Source organism: Oncorhynchus keta, chromosome 33 (genome assembly GCF_023373465.1).
Source record: "Oncorhynchus keta strain PuntledgeMale-10-30-2019 chromosome 33, Oket_V2, whole genome shotgun sequence".
Classification (NCBI taxonomy): Eukaryota; Metazoa; Chordata; class Actinopteri; order Salmoniformes; family Salmonidae; genus Oncorhynchus; species Oncorhynchus keta.
In genome coordinates, this window is record NC_068453.1 from 5,752,551 (window position 1) to 5,763,611 (window position 11,061).

General features: G+C 46.6%; 1 long non-coding RNA gene across 1 annotated transcript; it reads left to right on the forward strand.

The window, feature by feature from the left end:
- The first annotated feature begins 972 nt into the window (after nt 1-972).
- Nucleotides 973-9,229, forward strand: LOC118366096 (uncharacterized). Its single transcript, XR_008088953.1, has 4 exons — nt 973-5,181; nt 5,388-6,994; nt 7,848-8,070; nt 8,228-9,229. It is a non-coding gene; the product is annotated as an uncharacterized LOC118366096 (long non-coding RNA).
- The last annotated feature ends 1,832 nt before the right edge of the window (nt 9,230-11,061 follow it).

Below are 11,061 nucleotides of genomic sequence, written 5' to 3' on the forward strand. Positions count from 1 at the left end.
GGTTGGAATTTCTCCCTAAGGGGTAACTTGGCGGGAGCTTGCCATTATGATAAGGGAGTTTAAGAAAGTTTGAAAAATGGTTTCAATAGGTGTGTTGTTAAGGTCTTTGACATTTGTCTTAGAAATGTTGATATTAAGAAAATTGGGAATGTAATAATTTTTTATACGGTGAAAAGGTGGTCTGAATTTCCAGAATCAGGAATGTCTTAACTTCTTAAGGTGTAGAGGGGCAGCATTTTCACTTTTGGATAAATAGCGTGCCCAATTTCAACTTCCTGCTACTCTGCGACAACACAGAGGCGGATGCAAGATGCAAGCAACGATGGTTTAATGAATACAGTTTACATCAGCAACAGGACAGACAGACTGTACTTAGACGGAATCCGACCCAGGGACTAGGGCGCATCTTCCAATGATAGCGTGCTGAGAAATCCAGGGGAGTGTGTCCGGATGGGTAGGAAGGAGCACAGCAGATAATCCACACAAGGACGGCGAGAGAAGAGCACAGACACACGACACAACCTCAGGGAAGTAACAACGATCTGACAACAAGAAACACTGGTTACAGAACATATAAAGGGAAGATAAGTGGTTCCAGCTGGCGCAGACAATCAGGCCGAGATTGGGAACCACGCCCACACAAACACGGGGAGAGAGAGAGAGAGAGAGAGAGAGAGAGAGAGAAAGGGAGGCAGTGGATTCATGAACCGTGACATACTCATGCCAATAATATAAGATAGTAGATTTGGATAGAAAACACTCTGAAGTTTCTAAAACTGTTTGAATCATGTCTGTGAGAATAACAGAATTTATGTAGCAGGCAAAATCCGGGAACAAACTGTTCAGATTTTTTTTTTAGGTCTCTGTCTGTTCATTGGGAAACAATATTTCTTAGGAACTTGTTTTCGGTTCAATGGTGATGTTTATGGGACATATTGGAGTGCCAACAAAAGAAGCTCGTCAAAGGTAAGGCATGTTTTATATTTTATTTATGCGTTTTGTGTAGCGCCTGCAGGGTTGAAATATGCTACCCTCTTTGTTTACTGTTGTGCTATTATCAGATAATAGCTTCTTATGCTTTCGCCAAAAAGCCTTTTAAAAATCTGAAATGTTAGCTGGATTCACAACGAGTGTAGCTTTAATTGAGTGTCTTACATGTGTGATTTAATGAAAGTTTGATTTTTATATAATTTTATTTGAATTTGCCGCGCTGCATTTTCCCTGGCTTTTGGCCAAGTGGGACGCATACGTACCCTATACCATAAGAAGCTAAACTGTTGTTTTGGTCTGTCCTCTTTCGAAGCTATGATGATAGTGACTGAAGATGGTATCTTGATGCATGGAAGGAATAAATTAACGATAACAGTGTGAACTTCACGCCCCCAACCTGCTGAAGAAATGGTGTTCACTATGAACTTATCCTTCACCACCCCCACCGTGAGACCGGAGTCCGAGCCAGCAACCAGTACACAGCATCCAGTCGAAGCTATCAACTTCTCTCAGGAGTGTGACATGGTTTACACACTCGGAAGCTTATTGTAATTTGGATTCAAATGCATTGAGATACCGATCTGTCATTAACATGCCTCTCGAGACCGTAAAACAGGGACAAACTGGGGCTATAATGTTATAAAGTTAATACGGGTAATTTATGGTCCCGTTTTATGGTCCACATTCTAACCTTGTCGGTGTGTGCTAAGTTGAGGGTCTTGAATTTGAGTGATAGACTCAACATGGAGCACTAAGGACTGTCATTCTAAATTTGGGTTGTATAACCATGATGAGGACATTGTTAGTAGGGGTTTTGTTTTACCATGTTATCAGAATTCTAATGTTAAAGCGCATCAATACATATGGCTTTCTGGATGATACAGTACAATTGACTTGACTCACTTGACTCACAAATGTCGTCTTGAAAATGACCGGACCAAGGTGCAGCGTGGTGAGCGTAAATGCTAGCTAGCTAAATGAATGTTTCATGTGTTTCGACCAAATTAATATAGTTGGTTCAGAGTTTGTTTTGATATTTCAACCTGCGTGTCCTAATCTGAGTATGTGAGCAGGGGGCCTGCTCAGCGGTTTAAGATACTGCATCGCAGTGTTAGAGGCGTCACTACAGACCCAGGTTCGATACCAGGCTGTGTCGCAGCTGACCACGACCAGAAGACCCATGAGGCGACGTACAATTGGCCCAGCATCATCCGGGTTAGGGGAGGATTTGGCCGGACGGAATGTCCTTGTCCCATCCCGCTCTAGCGACTCTGTGTGGCGGGCTGGGCGCATGCACACTGACTTCGGTCACCAGTTGTACAGTGTTTCCTCCGACACATTGGTGCGGCTGGCTTCCGGGTTAAGTGTCAAGATGCTGTGTGGCAGGGTTGTGTTTCGGAGGATGCAAGGCTCGTGACCTCCGCCTCTCCCGAGTCCGTATGGGAGCTGCAGTGATGGGACAATACTGTAACTACCAATTGGATATTACAAAAAAAGGGGAATATAAATAAATTAGTTTGGGTTGGCAATTCTGCTCATCGATCATGGAGCGGTGCTACATGTCCTTTCCTACCGCTCACAGAAAAAAAGAAACTCCCGCTGTATTTATTAGAATCACAATTTAACCAACACCCATCTATTTTTGTGACTACCTGGACCTACCAATTGGTATTTAAGTATTGAAACCAAACCATACGGATTTGAATGAAAAGTATTTGAATAAACATGAAAAGGTGAATGTAAGAAATTAACGTAATTTCAAATAGACTAGCTATCAGTAATTTTCAAATCTGACTTCTCTATGTGGCCGTGTATGGAAATTGTCTTTCCATACAATGGTCGTCTGTTAAGTTGTAGTAATGAAGCAAAACTGTAGGAGCTATCGAAACCGTTATTCTAGACCGGAACCCTGGCGCCTTGACTAAAACAAGCTGGTGAGCTATAGGGAGAAGGCAGTATGGGTTTTCGAGAGCCATATAGTAGCTAGCGACTACATGATAATGATGGCAAAGTTGTTTCCTACTAAACATTTTCCTACTTTAGCAATACCATCATAAAGTGAATCTGTAAAGAATTCAGACCCCTTGACTTGTTCCACATTTTGTTACGTTACAGCCTTATTCTAAAATTGATTCAATAGTTTTTTTCTCTCACCTATCTACACACAATACCCCATAATGACAAAGCAAAATACGTTTTTTATACACTTTTGCAAATGTATAGAAAAAAAAACTGAAATATCACATTTAAATAAGTATTCAGACCCTTTACTTAGTACTTTGTTGAAGCACGTTTGGCAGCGATTACAGCCTCGAGTCTTCTTGGGTATGGCGCTACAAGCTTGGCACACCTGTATTTGGGGAGTTTCTCCCATTCTTCTCTACAGATCCTATCAAGCTTTGTGGGGAGCGTGGGGAGAGTGGGGACTGTGTACTGGGCACTGGCTGGGCCACTCAAGGACATTCAGAGACTAGTTCTGTAGCCATTCCTGCACTGTCTTGGCTGTGTGCTTAGGGTCGTTGTCCTGTTGAAAGGTTAACTGTCGCCCCAGTCTGAGGTCCTCAGTGCTCTGGAGCAGGTTTTCATCAAGGATCTCTCTGTACTTTGCTCCGTTCATCTTTCCCTCTATCCTGACTAGCATCCCAGTCCCCGAAAAGGAGAAACATCCTCACAGCATGATGCTACCACCACCATGCTTCACCATAGGGATGGTGCCAGGTTTCCTCCAGACATGACGCTTGACCATAAAGGCCTGATTGGTGGTGTTTTGCAGAGATGTTTGTCCTTCTGGAATGTTCTCCCATCTTCACAGAGGAACTCTGGAGCCCTGTCAGAGTGACCATCGGGTTCTTGGTCACCTTCCTGACCAAGTACCTTCTCTCCCGATTGCTCAGTTTGGCCAAGCAGCTAGCTCCAGGAAGAATTGTGGTTGTTCCAAACTTCTTCCATTTAAGAATGATGGAGGCCACTGTGTTCTTGCAGACCTTCAATGCTTCAGACATGTTTTGGTACCCTTCCCCAGATCTGTGCCTCGACACAATCCTGTCTCAGAGCTCTACAGACAATTCCTTCAACCTCATGGCTTGTTTTCTGCTCTGACTGCACTGTCAACTGTGGGACCTTATATTGACAGGTTGAATCAAGCCTTTCCAATCAATTTAATTAGCCACAGATGGTCTCTAATCAAGTTGTTGAAACATCTCAAGGATAATCAATGGAAACAGGATGTACTTGAGCTCAATTTCAAGTCTCATAGCAAAGGGTCTGAATACGTATGTAAATAAGGTATCAGTTTTTAATTTTTAACACATGCTTCACCATTATGGAGTATTGTGTGTAGATTGATAAGGACAAATAAATATTTAATACATTTTAGAATAAGGCTGTAACGTAAAAAAATGTGGCAAAAGTCAAGGGGTCTGAATTTCCGAATGCACTGTATGTCCATACCACTATAGTGCGTGGCCACGCAGTCGTGGGTGAACAGGGAGTACAGGAGAGGGCTCAGAACGCACCCTTGTGGGGCCCCAGTGTTGAGGATCAGCGGGGTGGAGATGTTGTTGCCTACCCTCACCACCTGGGGGCGGCCCGTCAGGAAGTCCAGTACCCAGTTGCACAGGGTGGGGTCGAGACCCAGGGTGTCGAGGTTGATGACGAGCTTGGAGGGCACTATGGTGTTAAATGCCGAGCTGTAGTCGATGAAAATAATTCTCACATAGGTATTCCTCTTGTCCAGATGGGTTAGGGCAGTGTGCAGTGTGGTTGAGATTGCATCGTCTGTGGACCTATTTGGGCGGTAAGCAAATTGGAGTGGGTCTAGGGTGTCAGGTAGGGTGGAGGTGATATAGTGCAATTTAGACAAAACCGTCATTAACCTCCGTCTATCACAACTTTTGGGCACCAGTAGGGTTCCGCCGGCAGAGGGCGGCTTGAGAACGTTCATAACAATGGCATGAAAAGACCCAGTGACAGCAGTGCAACCTATAAATAGCAGCATTTGTTGAGCATTTGTCTATTTTGCCAGCTCTCAGACTGTTGGTGTCTGTCTGTCTGTCTGTCTGTCTGTCTGTCTGTCTGTCTGGGAGTTCCAGACGTGGCTGGGAGGAGTGGTGGTGGCCACTGGAAGGCAACTTTACTAGAGCATATGTAGGAGCTCATCGTCATGAAGTTCATCTATAACAGCTGATACAAGTAGGTATCCCATATTAGGTACTAGTACAGTGCTAGCTACTGTAGCTAATACATGTACATATGGATTTACAGTACCAGCCTAATTGTCATGCCCTGATCTGTTTCACCTGTCTTTGTGCTTGTCTCCACGCCCCTCCAGGTGTTGCCCATCTTCCCCATCATCCCCTGTGTACTTATACCTGTGTTTTCTTTTTGTCTGTTGCCAGTTCGTCTTCTTCCAAGCTGGATCTACGGAACGCCTACCACCTGGTGCGGATACGAGAGGGGGACGAGTGGAAGACGGCCTTCAACGCGGCCAGTGGTCAATACGAATATCTGGTCATCACATTTGACCAGCGCCCCTGCTGTGTTCCAGGCTCTGGTGAATGATGTTCTCCACGACATGTTTTACCGGTTCATCTTTGTCTACATTGATGACATCCTCGTCTTCTCCCGCTCCCCTCAAGAACACATGCTCCACGTCCGGTAGGTCCTTCAAAGCCTTCTGGAGAATCAGCTGTTTGTGAAGGCGGAGAAGTACGAGTTCCATCACTCCACCATCCCCTTTCTGGGTTACATCATCTCTGCTGGGAGTTTCCAGATGGATCCCGGGAAGGTGAGAGCAGTGATGGAATAGCTCAGCCTACGTCCAGGGTGCCGCTGCAACGTTTCATGGGGATCGGCAATTTCTATCGCAGCTTTATCCGGGTTTACAGCACCCTGGATTACCCCCTGTCAGCACTCACCTCGCCCAAGTTTGCTGTTCACACAGTTCAACTTCTCTCTCTCGAACCGGCAGGGATCCAATAATGTCAAGCCGGATGCACTGTCCCGCCACTATAGACCCATGACAACTACCCGAAACCATCCCTCCCACCTCATGTCTGCCGACGGCACTCAGCTGGGGAATAGGGAAGCAGGTCAGTGAGGCACAAACAGCAGCCAAACTCTTGGGGGGGTCCTTCATTCCCGACACTGTGCGCTCCGCAGTCCTGGAGTGGGACCACTCCTCCAGGCTGGTCTGCCACCCGGGTACCCATCGGACCCTGGCCTTTGTGCGACAGCGCTTTTGGTGGCCTACCATGGTCGCGGATGTGTCCGCATTCATCACCGCTTGCACAGTTTGTGCACAGAACAAGACTCCTCGGCAAGCTCCGTCTGGTCTGCACCAACCTCTGCCTGTCCCCCACTGTCCCTGGTCTCACATCTCCCTGGACTTTGTCACGGGTCCTCCCCCACCTGATGTCAACACCGTCATCCTGACTGTGGTGGATCTGTTCTCCAAAGCCACCCATTTCATTCCTTTCCCAAAATACCCTCTGCCAAATAGACCGCCCAGCTCACGGTACAGCACGTCTTCCGGATCCATGGACTGCCCATTGACATGGTCTCCGACCGGGGCTCTCAGTTCTCCATCCCAGTTCTGGAAGGCATTCTACACCCTCATTGGGTTGTCGGCCAGCCTGTCCTCCGGGTTCCACCCCGAGTCCAACGACCAGTCGGAGCGAGCCAACCAGGACATCGAGACCACCCTGCGCTGCCTGGTTTCCGCCAAACCCACCACTTGGAGCCAGTAGCTTGTGTGGGTCGAATATGCCCGCAACACTCTTCCCTGCTCTGCCACGGGCCTATCTCCCTTCGAGTGTTTTCCTGGGGTATCAGCCCCCACTCTTCCCTGAGCAGGAAGAGGTGGTCGGCATACCTTCTGCCCAGATGTTTGTCCTCTGCTGTCGTCGTACCTGGAGGAGAGCCCGGTCGGCCCTCCTCAAGACCACCTCCAGGTATCGATGACAAACGGATCGCCATCGGACCCCGGTATCATCTCGGGCAGAAGGTATGGCTCTCCACCTGGGATCTATTCCTCTGGGTAAAGTCTCGCAAACTTTCCCCTCGGTTTATCGTCCCTTTCCACATCTCCAAGATCATTACACAGAACCCAAATCGGCTGCACACGTGCGCCATCGTGCGCTATCGTGCATAAATGTATTTTGTCCCCTTACACCAAACGCGATCATGACACGCAGGTTAAAATATCAAAACGAACTCTGAACCAATAACATGAATTTGGGGACAGGTCGAAAAGCATTAAACATGTATGGCAATTTAGCTAGTTAGTTTGCACTTGCTTACTAATTTGACCTGGGATATAAACATTGAATTGTTATTTACCTGAAATGCACAAGGACCTCTACTCCGACAATTAATCCACACATAAAACAGCCAACCGAATAGTTTCTAGTCATCTCTCCTCCTTCCAGGCTTTTTTATCTTTGCACTTATATGGTGATCAGCATCTAAACTTTCATAGTATTACCACGACAACCGGCTACAAGGTTAGTTTTTCAATCACCCACGTAGGTATAACCAATGAGGAGATGACACGTGGGCTTCTATAAACCATTGAGGAGATGGGAGTGTCAGGACTCAGAAATAGGAATGACTTCTATTTTAGCCCTTGGCAACGCAGACACTCGTTGCCGTGCGTGAGCACTGTGGGTGCAAAAATTGAATAACATGGATTTCTAAATTTATTTTGCGACGTTCGTGCACGCGACGTGTCCGGTCTGGTCAGCATGTTAGCCTCTCTGCTGTTCGTCTTCTGTTGCTCCGTACCCTTCGTATACATTCACCTTTCATGTGTCCCGTATGACGCACGTGTCTCACAGTCCCTTGTCTTCCATTTCCAGGCCCACCCCTACTCCCGTGTCGTCGATGGCCATCCGGCATACACGGTGAGACGCCTCCTGAGGGTTCGACCACGGGGCAGAGGTTTCCAGTACCTGGTTGAGTGAGAGGGTTATGGCCTGGAGTAGAGGTGCTGGGACCCCGCTAGAGACATCCTGGTCCCCGCTAGAGACCTCATCGCCGACTTCCACCACTGGCACCCCGGTCAACCAGGTATGCGCCCAGGTAAGACGCCAGGTGGTGCCCCTAGAGGGGGGTAACTGTCACGCCCTGATCTATTTCACCTGTCTTTGTGCTTGTCTCCACCCCCTCCAGGTGTCGCCCATCTTCCCCATTATTCCCTGTGTACTTACACCTGTGTTTTCTCTTTTTCTGTTGCCAGTTCGTCTTGTTTGTCAAGCTTGCCAGCGTTTGTCCTGTCAGCTCCTGTTTTTTCCTAGTCTCTCTTTTTCTCGCCCTCCTGGTTTTTGACCCTTGCCAGTCCTGACCCTGAACCTGCCCAACTGACCACTCTGCCTCTGACCCTGAGCCTGCCTGTCGTCCTGTACCTTTGCCTCTGTTGCTGTAATAAACATTGTTACTTCGACACAGTCTGCATCTGGGTATTTCCTTATCCTGATACTAATTCATATTTATTTAATGTACAGGTTCCACTTTGACCAAGATTACAATCCAGACTAAGAATTTGCAAAAGTTAAGATCATAATGAATACTATTATATGGATAGAGTGGACCTGATCCTAGATCAACACTACTATGGTGGCGAATTCTCTCTCCATCATCCTTTTTTTGACTTCATATTGACCCCGTGGTATATGATTAGCAGATGCGTTTGAGTGGACATACAGATCTGGGACTAGGCTAACAACAGAAGCTCTTCTCAACTATTGGCAAGAATTTAATTCACATCCATTCACCATGAGCGATGCTTTATTCCGCATTCAATACTTCTATTGCAGGAGAGAGAAGCACCTATCAGATCCCCCCTGCTGACCGTCGCTGAGGCCAGGAAGAAGTTTGTCTGCCGAAGTAGGAGACAACTTCGTAGTCATAAAGCGCTCTACTGACTGAGCTAGACTATGCTTTGAGTAGCAACTGATTGATTGACTGACAGGCAGTCAGAGACACAAACTCTCACATTTGACTTGACCTTATATTGGACAGCACTCTACTCACACTCACACATGTGGTCGTGGTGGCTCAGTTGGTAGAGCATGGCGCTTGTAACGCCAGGGTAGTGGGTTCGATTCCCGGGACCACCCATACGTAGAATGTATGCACACATGACTGTAAGTCGCTTTGGATAAAAGCGTCAGCTAAATGGCATATATTATTATTATTATTATTATATTACATATCCTCCCCTCTCTCTCTTTCATCTTCCCCTGTCTCTACCCTAGGTGCCAAGTGGTCTCCCATCTCCTTCATAGTGGCTTCAGCTGGACCCCACCACATAACCTCTTGGTCAGCTTGACCCCACCGCATAACCTCTAGCCAGGTGAATCAAGAGTGTCACCAGAGATGAAAAAAGCTTTTGAGTTTACATCGCAGTTAATGAGCATTTCTCATTTGACAAGATAATCCATCCACCTGTCAAGTGTGGCATATCAAGAAGCTTATTAAACAGCATGATCATTACATAGGTGTACCTTGTGCTGGGGACAATAAAAGGCCACTCTAAAAGTGTAGTTTTGTCACACAACACAATGCCAATGATGTCTCAAGTTGAGGGCGAATGCAATTGGCATGCTGATTGCAGGAATGCCCACCAGAGCTGTTGCCAGATAATGTTATGTTCATTTCTCTACCATAAACCACCTTCAACTTTGTTTTAGAGACTTTGGCAGTACCTCCAACCTGTCTCACAACCGCAGACCACGTGTACGGCATGGTGTTAACGCTGTGAAAAGCCAAATAAAATAACATTTTACGCCCATAATAATATAACACATAATATAACATTGATAATAATTAATAATTGATATCAACACCCATTTTGAGTTTCTTTGCCCATGGGAGAAGTATATTTTGCCCCCCTTAGTCCTTTTCTAAAATTGTTGATTTTTTGGCTAAAAAAAGACGATGTCCTCTGGAAGGCCATGATGCCGGAAGACCTGTTGGAAGAGTGCCTCAGCGACCTGGAGAGCAGTGGGAAGACCAGGAAGAGGGATTAAATGACATGACTTGGAGAATCTATCCACTACCACCAGAATGGTTGTGAAACCATCAGAAGGGGGAAGATCAGTAACAAAGTCAATGGATCGATGGGACCAAGGTCACTGAGGCACGGTGAGCGGCAGGAGCTTCCCTGCTGGAGCATTCCGGGGGGATTTAGTTTGAGCACACACGGAACAGAAGTTGACATACTGCGTAACATTCTGCACCAAGGTGGGCCACCAGTATTTCTCAGTGATGGAATGGATGGTGCGATAGAACCTGGGCGATAGGTCAGCGTGAAGTCAAACCTGGTGAAGAAGAGGGCCCACCTGGCTTGGCGCAGATTCAGTCTCCGTATGTACTCAAGGTTACGATGGTCGGTGAGGATGACGAATGGTTCCTTGGCATCCTCCAGCTAGTGTCTCCAATCCTCTAATTCCAACTTCACTGCCGAGAGCTCCCGATCGCCGATGTCGTAATTCCTCTCTGCGGGGGACAGTTTCTCGGAGAAGAAACCACAAGGATACAATTTTAGTGAGTCTCCCATGTCGTTGTGACCAAACTCCCTTAGACCCACCTCCGATGCGTCTACCTCAACCACAAAAGGTAGAGTGGGATCCCATGATCTTATCGCATCTGACATGCCCTGACCTTAGTTATCTATGTTTTCTGTATTATTTTGGTCAGGTCAGGGTGTGACGAGGGTGGGTATATGTGTTTTTGTCCTGTCTAGGGTTTTTGTATGTTTATGGGGTTTACTAGTCTAGGGGTTTATATGTCTATGGTTGCCTGGATTGGTTCTCAATCAGAGGCAGCTGTTTATCGTTGTCTCTGATTGGGGACCATATTTAGGTAGCCATATTCCTTTGGTATTTTGTGGGTTATTGTCGATGGTTAGTTGCATGTCAGCACTCGTTATATATAGCTTCACGGTCATTTTGTTGTTTTGTATAGTTTGTTCAGTGTTCTCTTTTATTAAAGAGGAATGTATTCATATCATGCTGCACCTTGGTCTTCTCGTTATGACGAACGTCATAGAATAACCCACCAAACCTGGAC